A 23,134-nucleotide genomic window follows, 5' to 3' on the forward strand; every position below is an offset into this window, starting at 1 on the left:
GGATTTGTGCATCCTCTCTGTAATAAAGTCAGTGAAATTTTTTTTTATATTTTTCATTTGTTATAAGGTATTCTGTAATTCTCAAGGGGAGCAATCACTTTAAATTCAGTACCTTAAAGCAGCTCATGGGTTAGCAAGCCATATAAGGCCATTATATTAAAACTGAAAAGTCACTGCATGCAAAGTAATTCAAACTCCAAACAGGAGAGCTTCAGAATGACTCCTGAGAAGGAAGGAAAAAACCTAAAAACAAAAAACACTTACAAATCCTGGAGGGCAGGAGGAGAATGTGTTTACATAGAGTCTGCTTCTCTCACAAGCAAGGAGATGCTTTTAACTTTCCTTAGGGATTGTGAAGCTGAGCAAATCCTAGAAATCACAACCAGAGAGAGCTGGGGAAATGCCAGGAAAAATAAGAAATCCAGAAGTTGGCAAATAGGTTCAAAAAAAGGAGCTGGTCAGGCAGTTCAAGTTAATTCAATACAAACATTTATTAAAAACTGCAGGAAACACCTAGGTCTTGTGGGGTTCTGGAAGAAAGAAGCACTGCCATCTTGAATCTTTCAATCCTGTAATAAAAAGTGAAGAAGAATTTAAGGCCAAATTTAAAAAAAATGAATTTCTAAAGATAGAGAAAAGATGGTATCTCCATAAATGGGGAATATTTGGGGTTTTAGAAAAGGGAAAAGGTGAGGTAATAGTTACAAATTAGTAGGGAAATACATGTGTCATAGGATCTTTATTTTGCTTTTAAACTTGCCCTAAAGTGATGTTTTATTGAAGCTTAATATTTAATTAAAAGTTGTTTAAAAACTGAATCTTTTTATAGGGTGTATGACTTTAAAATATGAGGTTATTCATTTAGAGGCAAAATAAATTTTAATTTCAGGAAAAGCTATGCTAAGTATTACTCTGACTCTGTAACCTACTTAGTGCAACCATGCTTAAATTACAGAGGTTAAAAAAATGGACAATTTCAATTATCTAAAAATTTAAAAATTATGTTAACTAAAATCAACGTAGCTAAAGTTAGAAGTGGGTAAATAGGAAAAATCTGTGCAGCAAGTTTATCTGATAAAGGCTTCATTTCTAAGATATTTAAGGAATGGATTCCAATTTATAAGAATAAAAGTCATTTTCTTATTGGTAAATGGTTAAAGGATATGAAGAGACAGTTTTCTAAGGTAGAAAGTGAAGCTATCAATAGCCACATAAAAAAATACTCTAAATCACTGATAGTTAAAAAATGTCAATTTAAGCAACTCAGAGATTCTACTTACCCATTAGATTGGCAGAGATGAGAAGAAAGGAAAATGATAAATAATGGAGAGACTATGAGAAAAAAGGCACAGATGTAGTGATATTTCATATATATATATGTATGTATGTATATATACATGAGAAATCCTATAAAAAGGATTTATATGCACATACATATATCAAACAATTTGAACTATGTCCCCCAAAGTTTTCAAACTGTGTACTCTTTTTTGATAATACCACTTCTGGGTCTATACTTCAAAAAGAGAGCAATGAAAGAGGAAAAGGACCTATATGTACAAAAATGTTTATAGTAGCTCTTTGGTGGCAAAGACCTGACAAGTGAGGGAATGTCCATCAAATGGAGAAGAGCTAAACAAGTTGTAGTCTATAAATGCTACAGAATTCTATTGTGCTGTTGGAAATAATGAAAGAGATAGTTTTAGAGAAACCTGAGAAGACTTGTATGAACTGATGAAGTGCAAAATGAGAAGAATTAGAACAATTTATAAAGTAACAACAGAATGACCCATTTATCAGGAGAGACCAATATTGTCACGGCTACATTAGAGAAAAATCTGGGGGTACAGCTTAATACAGATAGCATCCACTTTGTTTTGCTTTTTAATTTTAGTGATCAGAAAATATCCACATTACATGCAACCCGTTCCTATTTGGAATTACTTGTTTCAGTGTGGGATACTTTGAAAAATTATAGTTATTCCTACATGGCTCGAGTCTCCATTCCAGAATTTGAGATGGTCCAGTCAGTCAGTCTTGAATAACCAGTCACTACTGTGATAAGAGACCACATGGCAACCTTAAGTAAAATAATTATTTCCACATAATCATTTTTTGTAGGACACAAAAAAGGATCGTGTATGAAACTGTAAATCTCTATGATGTATAGCTTTTAAAATATGTAATTAATTCAATATGTAACTTTCAAAGATGTTCTGCTTATCTGTGATACTTCAGTGCCTTTATTCTGTTCTCTTCTGTGTGTTAAAAAAAAAAACAAATGCTTCAATAAAACTCTTCTTTTTTGTCTAATCCTATCTATCCCTGCTTATCCTCTTCTTCCCCAACCCACCCACAAATTGTTTTTTTAAGGAAGAAAGAAGGAAAGACCAAAAAAAACCAAGTCCTTTGTCAGGCCTAGAGGCCTGAGGGCTACCCGAGTCTTACCTTACCTATCGCAGGTCTTCGGCTGGCCAAACCGGATAAACGTATGAGAGAAGAGACTTTCCAGAGTCGAACAAGGGTTAGGCTTTATTATAGTTACATGTGCAGGGGGAACCCTTCCTGAGGAGAGAGAAATCTCCCAAGGAGGCAAAGATCTTACAGTAAGAGAATGGAAGCGGAAGTGGAAGTGGGGAGAGAGGGGAGAGGGAAGAAAGAAGAGAGGAGAGAGGGAAGAGGGGCCTTCTGTCCTCTAAGGGCCCCTCAGCGCTAAGAGAGCCTTCAGGCTTTCCTGACCCTACTTAAGCTCTCCTGCCGCATAGTTTGCACCTGAATACCATGCCTGTTAGATAACAATAGGTGTGCTCAGATCCGGGCCAATCTCGAGGGCGGGGATGCTCTCTCCCAGCACGTTTCCCACGGGAAGAGGCAGAAATGCACGAGATAGCCCGGTCTCACACCTCAATTCCCTGCTGTTCCCTGGGGGGCCTCATGAGAACTCTAAGGTTTAGAAGTTCTCACCTTTACCCGCTCGAGACTGTCCACATGGAACTGAGCTTACACCCCCAACAGTCCTTTGTGTCAAATATTTATATTCAAGCAAAATAAATTCCCCCACTGACCATGCTCAAAAATTCTACATTTTGAGCCCATTACTAGTCTTTGAGGAGATGGGTATCATCCTTCACCATCGGTCCTTTGGAATTACGGTTGGTCATTGCATTGATCAGAATTCTCAAGTTTTTCAAAATTGAGATGGTTTTCCTAGTTGTGTTTGATTCACTGCACATCAATTCATGCAAGTCTTCCCTGGTTTAAACCATCCTTTCATCCTTAATGTTCGCTAATGTTGCATTGTTTTCTTCACTATGGCACAAAGAGCCACTATTAATATTTTTGCACATATGCACCTTTTCTCCACTTTCTTTGATTTCTTTGGGGTATAGACCTAGTAGTTATGTTACAATTATTCACAGTTTGGTGGCTTTTAGGGCATAATTCCAAATTGTTTTCCAGAATGGTTAGATCAATTCACATCTCCACCAAAAGTTCATGAGTGTGCCTGTTTTTTCACATACTCAGCAACAATTTTCCTTTTAATTTTTTATCATATTTTCCAATCTGATAGATATGAGATGGACCCTCAGAGTTGTTTTCATTTTAATTTATCTAATAATTAGCAATTTGGAGCATTTTAAAAATATGACTGTTGGTAGCATGGATTTCTTTGAAAAATATCTATTCATATCTTTTGGCCGTTTATCTATAGGACATGATTTTTGTTTTTCTGTATTTGAATTAGTTCCAAATATATCTTGGATATATGACCTTCATCAGAAGAATTCTTCCCCCACTCCCCAATTGTTTCCCTTCTCATTTTAATTTTACTTTGTTTGTTCAAAATGTTAAATTTTATTTAATCTAAATTGTTTATTTTGTCTTCTGTAATCCTCTCTATCCTCTATTTGACCATGAACGTTGCAGCTATTCAGAGTAGTAAGAAGCATGTTTTTCCTTGCTCTTTTCAGTTGTTTATGACTTTTTATATCCATTTAGACCTTGTATTGGTATATGGTATGAGAGATGTTCTATTCCTAATTTCTGTCCAACTGCCTTCCAGTTTTTCCAGCAGTTTTTGTCAAATGGTAGCCTCACTAATTTTTAAAATTCCAAGCCCATAGAAGATTTTTCACCCCAAACTCCTCAATTTGTGGTGCATTCACCCTATACCCACATACATGGTCTCATGGGAAACAGTTTTTGGAATTTCATCAAGTAAGTAGCTTTGGTTTCAAGCATCATAGGAGATAAATCCTGAGTATTTCTTCCTTTAATCATGTCTAATACATTTATAATAAAGGGGTAAGAGTATTTAATACATGAGCAAGCACAATTTATTGTGGAAGGACAATATGATTTTTGTAGGCAGAAATCGTACTTCTATTTTTAAGCCGCAAATTTTATAAAAATATTCAGTTTTTGAACACCTTTTAATTAAATGATTTACCTATGCATACAGCCAGTTCGTGGCAGAGTTGTGACTAGAATTTAGATCTCTTTACTGGTTTTTGTTCAGTCCTTTCAGTCATGTCCAACTTTTTGTGATCCCATTTGGAATTTTCTTGGCAGAAATGCTGGAGTTGTTTACTATTTACTTCTCCAGTTCATTTTTCAGATGAGGAAACTGAGGCAAACAGGGTTAAGTGACTTGCCAGGATCGCATAGTTAGACTGAATTTGAACTTGGGAGTCCAGATCTCTTGATTAATCAGTTGTTATTTCTACCATACCTAGTTTCTTTGTTACATAATCATCAATTCATTAATAACCACTTTCTTTACTATTCTTATAACTGGTCTGGTTTAGGAGCATCCTGAGGGGTCGATAGACCTAAATCATATACAGGCAGATTTGGACTCTGTGTAAGGAAAAACTATCTAACAATTAGAGATACAAGAATTGGTTTCTCAGGAGGCAGTGAGTTTCCATTCCCCCTATCTGGTGATCTTCGAGCAAAGTAAGTCAGCCACTTCTTGGGAGTGTCATAGAGGATTCTTTGTTACGTTTGGGTTGGACTAGATGGTATCTGAGGTTATGTCCAGCTCTGAGATTCTGTGATTTGTGGAGCCTTGGAAGGGTAGAATTTTTATCTCACCAGTCAAAATATATTCTCAGGGTTGTGTCCCTCAAATGTATAATTCCTCTCCAACTGACTTGGAATTAAGACACCAAGGTAACCACCCTTCTGGGGCGGAATCAGCATCTCCTGTTTTGCCCTCCGTGTCTACAATACCTGAAGAGTGTCTCCAAGTTTAATGGGATTCTACTTGTACAACTACTTTGTTGAGCCTTGTTAAGGGACTCTGTGCCCTTTCCTGACAGTTAAGTGGATCAGTCTGAGAGATTCCCAACATTCCCTCTGCCCTCCCACTCTCTTAGAGCACAATATGCAAAACTTCTGTAGCTCCCTGCAAGTAGCTACATATAATATTCTGGGCTAGTCATTCAATAATGGAAACTCTGTGCAGTGACAGGTGAGGGGAATGATTTCTTTTTCACCATGACAGTTGGGTGAAGCCAATTCCCAGTACTTTGCAGAGGTTTCATGCCCACATAGTTACCCAAGGGATCTGCTTAGCAACCGGGAACTGCTGTGAGGGGAAGAAACTAAAAGTCTCTTCCTCAGCTGTAGCATCCTATAGCTATAACTCTGAAATCCATACAACTAGGGGAGAAAAAGGGACAAGGCAGCCCTGTGGTGTAAAGGTTAGCCCCATTCCCAAACCCACTTCCTGAAGATTCATCTTATTGCCCATGTGAAAAGAACATTCAGAGTTCAACACATCCCCAGGGAAGCTGAAGTTTTCTTTCTTCAAACAGTCAAGCAAGTATCATCTATTGCATAGTTAGTTACCATCACTGGAAATACAAACACAAAATTTTCTGTAGCCAGTGCTGGGATCTTTCTCCCTTCCCCTTTCCTTAAGTGAATTGAACTCCCTAAGACAATGCCTAGGGGAGGCCATTCCTAGGGAAACACAGATCCAATTTCTTACCCCCACCCCCACCCCAATACCTTAGATGTGGCCAGTGTTCAGTCATTTTTTTTTTAGTCATGTCCTATTCTCCATTTCTCTGTTGGGGGTTTTCTTGGCAAAAATACTGGAGTGGTTTGTCATTTACAAAAGAGGAACTGAGAAGGCAGAAAAGGTTAAATGACATGACAGAGTCACACAACTAGTAAGTGTCTGAGGCTAGATTTGAACTCGGGAAGAGAGAGAAGTCTTCCTGACTCTAGGCCAGGCCAATCACTCCATCCACTCACTGTATCACCTGGAAGCTTGGGTCATTTACATAATCCCACTTAGTGTTTAAGAGAGAAACTTCACCATCTGAGCAAAGATAAAAGAGAAAAGGTGGGGCTTTGTTAACTGGAACAAATGGGAAGTATTCTCTTGGGTGGAAGACATTCTTCACAGGAATCACAGAATTTGAGAGTTGGAGGAGACCTCAACAACCATCGAGTCCAACCATCTATGAAAGAAGTTTCCACTCTGACCCACCCAGCGAGTGATTATACAGCCCCTGTCCAAAGACTTCTCAGGAGGGAACCTTGTCTCTTGTGAGTTTCAAGGTCTTAACTATTCTTCTTACTTTGTTAATTACCAAGTCTCTATTGTACCTCATTTTGGGGATTTAAGTAGATAATCTCTCTCTTTTCTATCTAAACTATTTTAGTTTAAAACTCTATTCATTAGATTTGTAAGTTACTTGGCAAATACTCTCTTACTCCTCTTTTGTTGGGTGTCCTCCATCTCTGACCAGGAATATGCCAAAGCTATATTGTAAGAAATCCAACCTCCATCCTCACACATTAGTGTCTTAGCCAGATGTTCACTTTCCAAATTAATTTCTTTCTTCTTTGTCTTAAATGGGCAGCAGGGAGCCTACTCCTCACAGTCTTCAGTTTTTACCCCAGATCTCATCCTCTTTGGCAGCACATTTGGATCCCTTCTGGTATTGTCATTTGTGCCTACATAAATCACCAGAAATGGATAGTTGTCATCTAACTTGATAAGTCTTGAAAGGTTCTCTATGATGTGTTGGATACCTGCCCTAGCAATACAACAGTCTTCTCTATAATTGTTATCAGGTTGACAAATAGCTAACTTTGCTCTTCGAAGCAGGCAATTGCCATGTACTCCACTGTTCCCTGTAGATGATGTCTCACCTGACAGCTTTGCCTCTGGTGCAGAAGCAAAAAGAACATTGAGATTTGCAGTTGCCCTTGCCAGACCTGGAACTAGTGAGTAACAGGTTTCTTACCTTTCTAGCAAGCTTTGGTGTGTCCAGAAACCTGCAGGAGGGGTGACAAAGAACAACACTTTCATTATCAAGGGTTCCCTAGGCCAGTAATGCAATAGTGCATTTGGAACAAGTGTTGCCAGGTAGAGGGTTTTTGTTTGTTTTTCAGGGCTTAGTTTTTCGAGGAAAATTTCCTTTTGAATTGCTGGTTCCTAGCAGGGAGTTAGCCTCAGAAGATCAGAGGGTACCAGCATACATTTTACATGTTTCCTGGGTCTATAACCCAAAAAACCAATCCATTCATCCATCATCAAGTATTTGTCAGTACAAAGATACAAAGAAAAAGCAAAAATGGTCCCTGTCCTCAAAGAACTTAACATTCTAACAGAGAAGACAAGTATATAAGTAGATACATACAAGATATTTACAAAGTATATGGAGGACAACCTTAGAGGGGAGGGATTGATGGTGGGGGGGGGGACTGGGGAAGGCTTCTTGTAGGAGCTGGCTCATGAACCTTGAAGGAATTCGAAGAGGTAAGCTAATGAGGGAGAGCATTCCAGGCGTGGGGCCATCCAGCACAAAGGCTCAGTCAGAGACAGGAGATGGAGCATCATATTTCAAAAAGTAGGCTCACATTTCGGAATTACAGAGTATACAAAGGATGGGCATGTGTAAGCAGACAGGAAGGATAACAAGAAAGGCTAATGGTAGTCATCTGTGAGGGGGGAGAGGGAAAAGGCGAAAAAAAGAAATTTACATGATAACTCTATTATATATTTTAAAAGAATAGCAAGTTGTACATAATAGATTCAGAGTGTCTTGTGCAATCATTTTTTAAATTTTACTATGTTATAGAAATGCTTGTTTTATCCATAAATTAAAAATAAATGCCAAGCAAAGGAGTTTATATTTGATCCTGGAGGTACTTTAATATAAAACTCCATTTAAATTTGGGTGCAGACTAAAAGTAAATCCATTAGAATTCTCACCTTTTACATGTAAAGTTTCACCTAAAATACTCAAAGCTATGTCTCATCAACTTCTTAGGTACCTAAGTAGTGCCTTGCATTGAATGGGAGCTTAATAAATGATTGTTGAACTGAATTAAGAAATTAGGACCATACCATAGTTTTTCAACATTTTTAATGCCTCAGAAGGCAGAGGAGGGAAGTAAGTGCAAAGGTAATGTGTTTAGGGGGTGGACGTGGAGGAAAGGAAAAGAGTGCATTTATTAAGTACCTACAGTGTTCTAGGCACTATAATACACTACTTAATGTTAATGTTCTTATGAGGCTGATTTCACTTCTTTGGGCCTCAGTTTCCTCATGCGTGAAATAAAGACATTGGATTAGATGACCTCTGTGAGGTCCTTTCTAAATCTAAATATATGATCCATAGGATCTGTTTCCTGTTCATGACATATCCTCTTGGGACCAAGTTACCCTTGTAGCCTACAGACATGAAGGATCTGACTCTACTTCTCTCAGTCCTCACCCTTCTTGACCTCTCTACAATGTCTGACTCTGTTACCTGCCCCTCCCCGCTGGGTGCTCCCCTCTGGGTTTTCGTGACTGCTCTCTCTTCTTTCTCCTTCAACCTGTCTGATTATTCCTCCTCAGTCTCCTTTGTCTGATTTTAATCTTTGTAATATCGCTAACTATGGGAGTACTGACGTTGTTCCGTGTCTTCTTTCTTTTCTCTCTCTTAGTGATCTCATCAGCTTCTATAGGTTCAGTTATCATCTCCAGGAAGATGACTCCCAGGTCCTTCTATTCAGCCCTAGTCTCTCTCCTGAGTCCCATATTACAAAGTTCTTATTGGTCCTTTTGAACTGGATGTCATATAGGACATCTCAAACTCAGTGTATCCAAAACAGAGCTCATTCTCTTTCCTTGCCAAACTCATCCCACTTTTGAACTTCTTTATTATTGTCAAGGGCACTATCATCTTTCTAGTTACCCAGGTTCACAAACCTTGGCATGATCTTTCATCTCTTTTGTCTTATTCCACCTATCCAGTAATTTCCAAAATTTAATAAGAGTGCCAGGCCTGGAGGCAGAAAGACTCATCTTTCTGAATTCAAATCAGGCCTCAGATACTAGCTGTGTGACTCTGGGCTAGTCACTTAATCCTGTTTGCCCTCATTTCCTCATCCATAAAATGAACTGGAGAAGGAAATGACAAACCACCCTAGTGTCTTTGCCAACAAATCCCAAATGGGATCATGAGGAGTCAGACATGACTGAAAGATGACTGAACAACAAATCATCTCTTTCTAATTTTTCTCATCTGTTCCTTTCCATTCATACAGCCATGACACCAGTTCAAAACCTCATCACCTTTTTCCTGAACTATTGAAATAGTCTTCTTGCCCCCAAATTGTCCCCACTACAACCCATCCTCCTCTTCGGTGCCAGAGTGATTTTCCTAAAGTGTAGGTCTGACCATATTGTGCTAGTATGAGACATGGGGAGGGCTAATGACTCAGCAGCATAGAGGAAACGATGAGTAATTTAATGAATCAAAGCTCTGTTTGTACTTTTATTACTTGACATGATTATATGTTGTCTTTGATAAAAAGAAAAATCCTATGATTATTATAACAATGTGCAAAAATATTGAAAGAATCTGGTTATTTCCTACTTGGACAAAATATGAAACTTACAGGTACTTATGGAGTTTGAACACTTTATTCTAGATCTGCCAGCTTTTAGACCTTGGGTAAATTACTTTATGTCAGTTTCCTCATCTGTGAGATGAGGACATTGGACTGGATGATTTTCAAAACCTTTTCCAGTTCTGTGGTTCTTATGGTCAAGACTAACTGTAAAAGGGAAGTAGAAGATTTTAGTTCAAAGAGAAAAAAGGATTTGTATAGATACTTAAAATATAAGCATTATACTAATTGATATCTCCCTACTGGGGCAGCTAGGCAGTGCAGTGGATAGAGCACCAGTGCAGGAGTCAGGAGGACCTGAGTTCAAATCTCACCTCAGACACTTGACACTCACTAGCTGTGTGACCTTGGGCAAGTCACTTAACCCCACTTGTCTTATCCTGGGTCATCATCTGGTCACTGGATTCAGATGACTCTGGAGGAGAAGTGAGGCTGGTGACCTGCACAGCCCTCCCTCACTCAAAACAAAGTCAAGGGCAAGTCATATCATCATTCCTCTGATGGCGTGGTCTTCTTCGACAACGAAGGACAAACACACATAAGATCTCCCTACAGATTCGTAGAAATTGCAAATCAGAAGTCATGCAATCTAACTTTATTCTGCAGATGGGAAAATTAAAAATCCATAGGAAGGGAAATGACTTATGTAAGATCACCCAGCAATCATCCTCATATGTGATGCCCTTTCTACCACAACAGAACAAATTTCTGACATATGAATATGCTGAATGAGCTGACAATTAACAATCTCATGGAAGAATTTCAATACAAGACTAGTAAGAAAACTTACCTTTATTTCAATGCTTAGTGAAGTTGCTTCTGTGTTTGCGAGAAAGGACTTGAGATAAATGTTTGCAATTGTTTCTGTTTTGCAGAAAGCATAGTTTTCCTTCTTTGGCCTTCACAGAAAGAAGGATGGAAATACATGTTGGAGAGTAGAACAGTGAATTACAGCTAGATGCCTGAAAAAAGGAATTTCTTACTAGTTATCCTTTATATCCTAAAGAAGTCATCTTTGTGTGGTCAGAGAACTTGATATAGGTTCACAGTTTTTCTCTTTAAAATCCAAAGTAAATGGTCTCTGGTTCACTTCTCTCCTTTTCCCCTGGCTATTCATAGAACTCAGTTCAGAATCCTTTCCCTTATGTAGTAGCTGAGTAGAGACTAACTTCTCTCTTTACTCTTTGAAAAAGTTTCTCTTAGTCACTACCTTTCCCCCTCTTACCTACTCCTCTATAGCGAGTACTCAGAACTCAACAAAAGCATATTCAGAGCAAACAACAAATTTGTCCAGGCACACACTCCTTAAGCAGATCAGAGAGTCAAACAAGGCTTGTCTCTTCTTGATTTATCAGTCATCAATTGATCCTATAATCAATTCAGGATATCAGCCTCCTCCACTTGAAACAAGCTGTCATTATTGATGTGCCTTTCTCCATAGAGCTCCCGAAGTTGATGAGTTCGCCTCTTTTGCATGGTTTCTACCTCCCACCATCAATCTCTCCAGTTGGAAAAACTACACTTTCCAGTAGCCCTTGTTCTCAGACAGGGCTGTATTAACTTAGAATTTAAATACCAGTGGTAGGAAGTGGACCTCTCTCTCCTCTTGGGCTGTGAAAATTACTTTGAATAATGGGGCAGCTAGGTGGTACAACAAAGAAAGAAATGGGCTTGAAATCAGGAAGACTCATCATCTTGCAGCAACTGTTTGCCTCAGTTTCCTCATCTGTCAAATGAAGTGGAGAAGGAAAAGACAAACCACTTCAGTATCTTTGCCAAGAAAACCCCAAATGGGGTCACAAAAAGTCGGACACAACTGCAAAACGACTGGACAATGACAAATGATCACGATCATCAAGTGCCGATGTATTTCAATGTATTTGTTGTCTCATTGATATGGGTATTCCATCTATCCACTGGTACAGATGGCAACCCATCCATGCCTTTTCATCTCCCCCTGGGAAACTTGTTCATATACTCCTCTAAATCCTGATGGGGAAATCCACAACATTTTAGGGAGAATACTCAAGGTCTCTTAATGTTGTGTGGATACCAGTACTTTCTTTAGCTGCATAAAATTTACAAAATAACACATGAACTGAAGAAGAGTTAAAATAGCTCCTTCACATTCTTCTGCCAAACCTTCCCCGAAGTATTTTAAGCTAAAGGGTTTTGCGTTGCTGGGCTGAAGATGATGCTGTTAGGCAGCACTAAGTTAGGTGTGAGGGTGGTGGGCAGACCATAGAGTGAGCATTATAGATGACCTAAATGGAGTGCATCTTATTAGGGGTCAGGCCAAGAAGATGCAATTTGATGAGGGCAAATGTAAATTCTGACATTATTTTTTTTATTTGTGCCAACGTTGGAGATATGAGAAAGACCTGGGGTCTTTAGCGAACTGCAAGCTTTAATAGCTTGTTCAGCAGATCACTATGGCTGCCAGAAAGCTAAGATGACTTTAAGTTTCTAATGGACTGAATTTGATTCATTCAGATCCCTTCGTAGTTTAGGTCTCGTGTGAAAATGAGATTAAACATTGGCAGTCCTTTAACAATTAACAAAAGATTGGCTTAACCATAGCTTAGAAAGAACACTCAAAAAGGATGCAGTAATATTTAGCAAAGCCCACCTTCTCTCCATATGGAGATAAGTCTGTTCAGTGGGGCAGGGTGTTGTGTCTCCCAAAGCCTTGGAACATCCGCCATGCAACATTATCTGGGATATGCACCCTTCTCTCCTCTAACGCTGCTAGCACCCTGGGCAGGTCCTCTCCACCTCACAGTTGGACTATAGCCACTGGTGAGTCTGTCTGGCACAAGGTGTCTCTCCACCCCAGTCCATTCTCCATTCAGCTACCAAAGTGAATTTCCTAAAGCAAAGGTCCAACCACAACAGATTGTCTATTCAATAAAATCCAGTGGCTTCTTATCACTTCTAAGATAAAATAGAACCTCCTAGTTTTACAAATGAGGAAACTGAGGACTGGAGAGCTTAAGTGACCAACCCCAAATCACATGGCTAATAACTATATGTCAGGATTCAAACCTAAGTCCATCACCCTATCCACTATAGCACAGTGTCTCGAAGTTTCTAATCTCCTGGAGGGACATTAGGGTGCATTACATAAGGATTTTAGTCTTTTAAATTTCCTACTGAATGTTTCTGATTATAGCTGTGTGGTGGAACTAAACCTAAAGCCTGATCTTACAATAAAAAAGTACCTAAGATAGGTCTAGGTACCCTGCCTGCCTATATAAGCAACTATTGTTCTTTTTCAGTCATGACTGACTGTCTGTGACCCCATTTGGGGTTTTCTTGGCAAGTACTGGAGTGGTTTGCAATTTCCTTCTCCAACTCATTCAACAGATGAGGAAATTGAGGCCAGTAGGATTAAGGGACTTGTCTAGGATTTCACAGCTGCTGTTTGAGGCAGGCTTTGAACTTGGGAAGAGGAGGCCAGCACTCTATCCACTAGGCCACTTAGTTGCTCCATGAACAACTGTAGTGACATTCGTTTAGCAAAACAAGTATTCAAGGGGCGCAGTAGATAGAGTACCGGCTCTGGAATCAGGAGGACCTGAGTTCAAATTCAGCCTCAGACACTTGACACTTACTAGCAGTATGACCTTGGGCAAGTCACGTAACCCCAATTGTCTTGCCTTCCCCTCTCAAAATAACAACAACAAATATTCAGTATTTAATATGTATCAGGCACCTTGTGGAACCTGAAGATGAATAAGACACAAGCCCTAGCCTCCAGGATCTCCTGATATAGTAGATGAGAACTTGGAGACACAAAGAACTGATACAAATCAAGGTGTGACAAGTATTCATGTGTCTTGCGTGGATTGGCCTTTGTCATCTCCAATTACAAGCCCCTGAGCAATCATCTCTTCTGGCTCAGTAGCCAATTAATGAACTCTTCATCATCACTCAGTGCAGGCTCCTGAGCCATTTGTCATACATGACTGGAAACAGACTCCCTCCTAACCAAACTTCCATGAAGCAGGGTTGAACCAGGCGAGGATTATCAATGCACGTTCCAATGAGAGGTCCTCACGGGCCAGTTGGTCCATGGATGCTACACTTTGTTTTGCTTTTTCTTCTCCCAGGACATACGGAGAAGACATCCCTTCTGGATGATTGCAGGAATAGAGCAGGGAGGGCTTTCTGAAAGAGCAGGTGTCTCTAGAAGGGGGAAATGATAGCTGCTGTATATCATAAGAACCTGTGCAGGAAGTGTTGTTATCATCCTCATTTTACAGCTAAGGAAACTGAGGCTGAGAGAGATTGAGTGGCTTGCCTAGAGTCACAAAGTTAGTAATTGTCTGAGGCAGGATGTGAGCCCATGTCTTCCTGAATGCAGGCCCAGTGTTCTATCAACTGTACCACCTTTCTTCCTGAGGTGGGCCTTTAGAAGCTTTGGTCAGATTGGTTGTCCAGTGTCCAAAAATGGCTAAAGTTATGCCAAGAGGTATTTGAGTATGGGATAACCCACTGTTTTCCCTTCAGGAGTAGGGAAGGAAGGGAGATTGAGATGGTGATTAGCCAGCAAAGTACACCCAGATCTGCCCCAGTGCCATGTGGTACAGGGAGCCCCCTCTCCCTTTATGGTCTTATAGAAGAATGTTCCTATCAACTGGGAAGTAGTAGGTCCCAAATATACAAACAAACCTTGTGATTTCTCTAATCATCTTTACCTAGGAAGTAATAGCTAGAGTTTACATGGTCCTTGGAGATTTGCAAAGTGCTTTACAAATATTATCTCATTTATCCTCACAGCAACCCTGGGAAGTGGGTTCTAATTTTATATCCATTTTAGGACTGTGCAGTGGATAGCCTGGAGTCAGGAGGAGCTGAGTTCAAATCCAGCCTCAAATGCTTACTAGAAGTGTGACCTTGGTCAAGTTGTTTAACCTTGTGGGCCTCAGTTTCCTCATCTGTCAAATGAGCTGGAGAAGAAAATAGCAAACCAAACCCCAATTAGGGTCATGCATGAAGAGTTGGACGTCACTGAAATGCCTGAATAGCGGACAAAGACAAAGAACTTGAGGCAGACAGAGATTAGGTGGCATGCACAAGATCTCACAGTAAGTTTCTCAGGCTGAATTTAAATTCATTCCTGAGTCCTGGTTCAGAAGTCTACCCACCTAGTTGGGTGACAGTAGAAAGGGGGTGGGAGGAAAAGGCAGGGATCTTGTTCAATAAAAGAGAAAGTGATTTTGAGATTTAAATTTTATTCTCCATTATGGAACAGATGGTGCCTTTTCTTTCTTTCTTTTTTTTCAAGTGAGAGGTGAAGAGCCAAGAATGAGTCTACAGGCTTCTGGGTTTTTTTTTCCTAGATCATCTCATTCAACTCAACACAAATGTTGTTTTTTCACCTCCACAAATGTTCATATTTTGATGATTCAGATTGCAGAGGAAATTCACCTTTCACGTCAAATGTGTACTAACGGGATGTTTCTATCTGCCTGGTGCTGCATCTCTTCCAGATCCAATAGCGCATCATCTCTGGGCCTGCCCACTCTGTGGTCCTACCTGGACAAGGAAGTGCAAGGAAGCGTGCTAAAACTAAGCATGACCAATGCTATTAAAACAGAGGCTCTTTGTGTTTGGCCTTGTTTACTATTATCTTCCAGGTGCATGTGGGAAGCACCAGCTTGGGGAAGGGCGATCCAGAAAGACCTCATGTAATGGTGGCACTTGAGCTGAGGCAGAGGCGAAGAGGAAAGAGATTCCAGCCATGAGGGCCTAGACGGTGCCAAGGCACCAAGATAGAGCCATGATGGGTCATGGTGGAGGCCAGTTTGGCTGGACTGTAGACTGCAGTGCATGAAGGAAGGTAAGGTACACCTATGTTGGAAAAGTAGGTTGAAGTCAAGTTATTAAAAAACACTAGGAGCTGGGAGGATCAGGAAAGGTGTGAGCTGAGCTTTGAAGAAAACCAAGGATTCTAACAAGCAGATATAGGGAGGGAGTGAATTCGTATGGGCACAGCCTAGGCAAAGGCATGGCGATGAAGGAAATGTGAAGAACAGTCAGAGGGTAATTTCACTGGACAGCGTCAGTGTAAAAATAAAAGCCCTAGATTTCATTAAAAGTGTTGATTACTGATGAAAATGTGTATGAGTTTAAACGTCACCTCCACCAGAATTTACTCAATCTACGTTCTAATTTTACAAACAAGAAAGAAGTGAACAAATTCGTTTCAGAGATTTATTCAAAATGACAATTTCCACGACACATCACGAGGTCATTGCAAATTCAGCCCAATCTCCTACAAAACTGAACAAAAATACCTTTCTTTTGCTAAAACTTTCTAGGTTACAAAGTACAAAATATACATTATCCCACTTGATTCATACAATAATTTGTCACAGGGCAGACCGTCCCCATCTCGCAGGTGTATGCACCTCTCTTTTAGGGAAGAAAGAACATTGGGCTAAGTGACTCTGTAAGAACCAACTTTTGGTCCAAGCTCTTCCCTTAAGTAGTGTGCCTTTGGGTAAGTCAGTTGCCCCACTCTGGGCTTCAGTTTCTGTACCTGAAAAATTAGGGAGTTCAACAATATGATTTTTAAGATCTTTGCCAGATTTAATACTATATGGAAAAGTTCAGTAACTTAATCCAAGTCACAATCTAGTAAGTGGAAGAGTTGACACCACATCCAGATCTTCCAGTTACAATTCTTAGGAACTTCCTACTACAGCACCCTGTGACACTTAAGTATATGTGAGATCCTGAATTGTCTTTGGAATAATTTTTTTAAAAGTTAGTTTCTTTTCAGAGATATTTCGTAATCTTTAGAACCAAAAGGGACCTTAGAGATCATCTCTTCCAATTCCACCATTTTATGGATGAGGAAAAGGGTACAAAGAAGTTAAATGACTTTCCCAGCTAGAATTCAAAGGTTGGAGTCCAAATCAGTCGGTCAACAAACATTTATTAAGCTTCATGCCATGCATTGTGCTAAATAATGGGAATACAGATAAAAGAAGAAATCTGGTCCCTGCCATCATAAAGCTTATGTTCAAACTACAAAAGACAATACAAAAAAAGAAGCTAGAAGGATGTCGGAAGAGATGAAGACAGTCAGTATGTGGATAGTAAAGGAAGTCTGAAGTGCAGCCTAGGGAGGAATGAGACAGGTTGGCCTGGGTGCCATCTTTAAATGGATGTTGAGTTCCTTCGTTCTTGATTTCTTTGGGTTCTCTAGCACCATATCCTGAGGATTCCCTTTTTTTCCTATGCAAATATCCTTATGATTTTCTGCAGCCTCTTTCAAATCAGAGTTTTTATACTCTCCCATGATTTTTGCAACCTGTGTCTTCTTTACTGGTAATTATTCACAACCGGTCAACCGTGGCCCAGGACTCCGTCCTGGTCACCCACAACTTATGACAGAAATGACAGTGGTGACAAGGATCCTGCCTCGTCCCTTCAGAGAGGAGCCTAGAAAGGAGTTGAGAAAGAGGAGTAGGCGGTGTGTCTGATGTGTGAATTCTGGGGCTAGAGTAAGACTTCAGGATCAAGTGCTGGGCCATGGTAAAGGAAGAATTCTGGAATTGGAAAGATAGTTAATTCCATACCCCGAAAGAGTCTTTATAAACCCAAGGGGGTCATTCACCCCACCCTACTCCCACCAAAGCAGCCCATTTCCCTTTGGGACAACTCTAATTGTTAGACAGCGTCTTCGAATATTAAGTTGAAATGTTTCCCTTTGTGGTCTCTACCCATGGCTCTAGGTTTGTCACTGGCACCACGAAGAACAAATCTAAACCCTCTTCTATAAGACAACTCTTTAGACGTTTGAAAATAGCTCCTCCATGCTGCCTGAGTCCCCTTCTTCTCCAGGCCTCACATTGCCAAAGTCCTTCACATGATCCTCCTGTGACACAGACTCAAGGCCCTGGTTGCTCTCCTCCAGACACTTTACAGCTTAATGTGGCACCCAAAACTGAGCACAACCCTCCGAATGTGCTCTGAGCAAGGTTAAATAAAAGGTGAGGCTTGCTAAGTGGCACAGCAGACAGAGTGTCGGCCCTGGAGTCCGGAAAACTCATCCTCCTGAGTTCATATCCAGCCTGAGACACTTAACTAGCTGTGTGATCTTGGGCAAGTCACTGTAAAAAAGTGGCAAACCACTCCAGTATCTCTGCCAAGAAAACTTCAAATGGAAAGAGTCAGACATGACTCAAGAACAACAACAAATAAAAAGCTAAGTGACGTGTTCAGGGTTAGATAAATAGCAAATATCTCAGTCAGATTCAAACCTCATGTTTTTCTGAATTCAGGTCCAAAGTCTATTCCCTTCGCTGCCCTCCATGACCCTCAGTACTTCTCTTGGGTAACTCTTCTTTCAGCCTTAGACCACATCAATGTTTGGGTCTGCGATCCATTGGACTGTGGACCCATTAGTTCCTCTAGACCGTTTTCAGATGAGCCATGTCTCCCCCGTCTTTTGGGAAGATGATTCTTTTCAAATGTCTGATGTAAGACTTTAAGTTAATCCCTGTTGCATTTTACCTCATTAGATGTGGCCCCAGGGCTCCAATCTGGCAAATTCTTTTTGTATCTTTATTTGGTCACTGTTATTTAGTTTGGTAGGTATCCCTCCCAATGGACAAAGACAAGTATTTTGGGCGTTTAATAAATACTTTCAGGGTGTGCCCATAAGACAGAGAGAGACCAAGACCAGACTGGGACATAAAGAGATGGATAGGGCACCAAATTTATAGTGAGGACTCAAGGGAGCTAGGTGACATAGGGGAATAGAGTGCCAGGCCTGGAGTCAGGAAGATTCATCTTCATTAGTTCAAATCTGGCTTCAGATGTTTACTAGCTGTGTGACCTTGGGCAAGTTACTTCACCCTGTTTGCCTCAGTTTCCTCATCTGTAAAATGAGCTAGAGGAGGAAATGGCAAACCACTCCAGGATCTTTGCCAAGAATGCTGATGCCTGCCTTGCAGATCACAAACTCCAGAATGACTGTCAATGTTACAGAGAGGGGGAAGAACAACCCGTAAGTTAAAATGCATGAAACAACACACACACACACATCTATCTATCTATCTATCTATAGATGTGTGAGTGTACATACATATGTATGTATGTATATATGTGTATATATAATAACTTTATAGTATATTAATATATTATAATTTGATAGGAATTATGATATGAATAATATACATGATCACTTTGTTCTCTATAATACCACAAGATAGGGCTTACAGGGTCATTCAGTGTACTTCCCTAAATGCCCATTCAGTCACTAGAGAGTCATCTAGTCAAGGAAGATGAAGTATCCATGTCCAGGGCCAGAATAATGCTTGTCCTCCCTCAGATATTCCCTACATATGTGACCCTGAGTAAGTCGCTTGTCCTCAGTTTCCTTATCTGTAAAATGGGGACAGTAATAGCACTTACCTCCCAGGGCTGTTGTGAGTATAAAATAAGGTCATATTTGTAAAAATGCTTTCTCAAATGTAAAGCACTATGGAATTACTGTCATTTTCATCATTCTTACCATTTGCTTCAGACTACATAACCATATGAATGGAAAGGGCTGGCCTTGGAATTAGAAAGAAGTGGGTTCAGGTTCTGTTACTTACACATACTATGGGACCCTGGGCAAGTCACTTAGTATTCAAAACAAGAGGTGGGTTCACTGGATAAAACTCTGGGCCTGGAGTCAGGAAGACATGAGTTCAAATTTAACCTCAGAAACTTACTAGTTGTGTGACCCTGCGCAAGTCACTTAACCTCTATCTGCCTTAATCCCCTGGAGAAACCACCTAAGTATCTCTGCCAAGAAAACCCCATATGCATGATCCACAGTGTCCTGACAAGTCAGTCACAACTGGGCAAGAAGAATAAGTCGCAAGCTAATCTCCAAGAATGTAATTTACAGATCAATTGCAGATCTGCTTTATTGGGGGAAGTTTTCACACCTGGAGCTCCTAGTGCTGCTCTGGACCAAAATATGCATGCCCCTCCCCTCCGCACCCTTGAGCAACCCTACCCAATATCCCTGCAAATCCATGGGTGAGTTCCTCTCAGGTCCTTCATTTTGTGGAGGGCCCCAGGCCAGCCATCTTTCATTCCTTTTCTTCGCTATGACTCTTACTTTTCTGAACTTTGCCAGCATCATCTGCCTTCTCATCCTGGAACATCCTTCTGACTCTACCACCCCCTTGTCCCATAGCTCCTCTGAGGGCCTCCATTGTTAGAAAGGATCTAGGCTGATCATCCTTCGTTTTGCTCTTGGATCTGCTTCTGAGTCTCTGAACTTCACCACCATGCCCTCAAGGCAGTACCTTCTCCCCTTCTTCTCCCTCTTCTCAGCTCTCTTTTTTCTTGTCTTTTTCCATTGGAAGGTAGGCTTCTTGAGGACAGGGACTGTCTTTTCTTTCTTTCTTGTTTTGCTTGTATTTCTATTCCCAGCATATAGTTCCTGAAACAAAGTAAGTTGTTTCCAAATGCTTGCGAACTGACACCAACTGAACATGATCATCTTCCATCCCTGCCCTCCCAGGTCTCATGACAAATGAGTGGAGGGATCTTCCCCAGGGGTTGCTGCATTTCAGCAGAAGGACTGTCTCCTCTTTACTGGATCTGGTTTGTCAATCACTCACAGAAGTTTGGGGAATGAAGGGCCAACATAAGTGATATAGCATTCACCTCCTCCCTGACTCCCCAAGCACAGGAGATACAGGAAAGTGCTTGGGACATTGCCAACATCTATGTTCCCAAACCAAACATCTGGGAAGTGTGGGCTCAGCTCACACTTGGGGATGACACAAAGAATGGTGCTTGGAAGTCTTGTCTCTGGGATCCTTGGGTTTCCTGTCTGACGACTGTCCCTGTTGAGTGGGAGGTGGAAAGTTTTATGATCAAGCCCTCTGGTATTTGGGGGGGAACGACTGTTTATCCTCCAAGTTGATTTATGCAATTGTGAACTTCTAAACCACCCCCTTCTTTCCATGCCTACTGTCAAAAACATCCTTCTTCTCTTGAGAAATCTATTTTTTTTCACCTTCAGCTGAGAAATTCTAAAATTTAAGTTTGAGAGTTTGTTGTGTGGGGCATCTCATGCTGTCTTATATGGCTTCATAAATATGATTCTGAGACATTAAATTAGATTATGAAGCCCTAAATTAGAACAGGCTTCAGGGACACAGGTCTCTCCCTGTTCCTTTTCTTGTCTAGCCTCCCTTCTGTCTCCTTGGGTGGTTTACCCTTTTTGCTCCTCCTCCTCTTCCTGCCCCTTAAGAGAGGCTATCCTTCAGGCTTTCATGTTCAGTCCCCTTTACTCCTCCCTCTACATTCCCATCCTTGGTGATTTTAGCTACACTTATAGCTTCAATTATCTCCTTTATACAGAGGATCCTTCAGTTTAATCTCTCATTATCTCAGGCAAATCTCAAGACTGTAATTTACAGATCAATTGTAAATATGATTGTTGGAGGAAGTTTTCACATCTGGAGCTCCTCATGATGATCTGGACCAAAATACACGCCACACTATACCACACACACACACACACACACACACACACACACACACACACACACACATACACACCCCTGAATGACCCTGTCCAATATTCCTGCAAATTCATTTAGAGACCAGTCCTGATCTCTCCCCTGGACCCTAATCCCATCTGTAACTGCATGACTTTTCTACAGGGATGCCCTTCTAGGACCCTGACATCAATACCTCCAAATGTCAATTCATCACCTTTCCTAGAATAAACTCTAGTCCTTCTCCCAATTTGCTTTAGTGGATGGCACTACCATTGTTCTGGGTCACTCAGACTCCAAACCAGGGTTCTTAAGCTAGGCTCCATCATGGGTAGATTTCAGGGGGGAATCTGTGAACTTGGATGGGAAATAATTATATTTCCATTTCAATATAATTGGTTTCCTTAGGATCCTATTTTATTTAATTTTGTGCTTTTTGCTTTATGCATTTTAAAATATAAGGAAAGGACCATAAATAACATAACTTTGTCCAGATTGCAGAAAGGTTCACAACCCCCCAAAAGGTTAAGGACCCTTGCCCCAAGCCTTGGAGTTTCTTTCAATCTTCTCTCTCATTTACCTCCCATATTCAATTAGTTACCAAACTTTGTCTTTTCTCGCCCTAAAGCACCTCTTTCATCCATCTCCTCCGTTCTGCTGTCACTGAAGTTTTTATTCAAGGTCTCATCCCTTCTCATCTGAACTATAGTAATCAGTTCCTAATTGGAACCCCTGCTTCCCTCTCCAATTCAAAAAACATTTCATTAGTCCCTACTCTATGTAAGACAAAACCTAAACAACTCCCTTCTGCTCTCTGTAGCCCTACTTGGAGTTTAGATTTTTACTTTACGTTGCTGCCCAAATAATTGTCCCTGGTCAAGAACCTTCCAATCACAATACTCAAGAACTTTCCATGTTTCCCTCTGACCTATAGGATACAATTCAAACTCCTTAGTCTAGAATTTAAAGCCTTATTTCACACTTTTTCCCTTCCTTCCCCTTAGCAGAATGTAAGATCCTTGAAGGTAAAGGCTATTTCATTTGCTCTCTTTTTCTTGAATGCATTTTGAGTTGAATGCACTCTCAGTGCCAACCCAAATGGATGACTTGCTGTTCCCCAGTCTCTCTCCAGCCTTTACTGCCTCCAATACACTTCATAGATCCTACATCCCATGACTGTAACCAGACTGTCACGAGGGTGGAGCAACTGAGTTTTTGATCCAAGGTACAGAATTGAAGGGGCAGTGAGGGAGTGCATTGGATAGAACACTGGCCTGGAATCAGGAGGATCTGAGGTCCAATTCAGCCTCAGACACTTGCTGGACACATGACCCTGAGTAAGTCACTTAACTCTCTTTGCCTCAATTTCTTTATCTATAAAATGAGCTGGAAAAGGAAATGGCAAAACGCTCCAGCATCTTTGCCAAAAAAAGAGTCAGATAGGACTGAAATGACTCAGCCACAATAGAGCCGAAGTGGGCACCGGCAATATGTATGCACTTTTAGTTAGCATCATAGAAACAGCTGAGATTAGTACCTGGTTAGCACAAACAAGTAGCTGTTAGTTGTCAGGAAGCCACCAAATGGTAGGATTCCTCCCTTTCTCTCTAATGCCCTTGCTTCATTCCCCTGCCACTTGTGGCAGCTTCTCGAACAGCAGCATTGTAGTGTTCCAGAGT

Source organism: Notamacropus eugenii, chromosome 4 (genome assembly GCF_028372415.1).
Source record: "Notamacropus eugenii isolate mMacEug1 chromosome 4, mMacEug1.pri_v2, whole genome shotgun sequence".
NCBI classification, from domain to species: Eukaryota; Metazoa; Chordata; class Mammalia; order Diprotodontia; family Macropodidae; genus Notamacropus; species Notamacropus eugenii.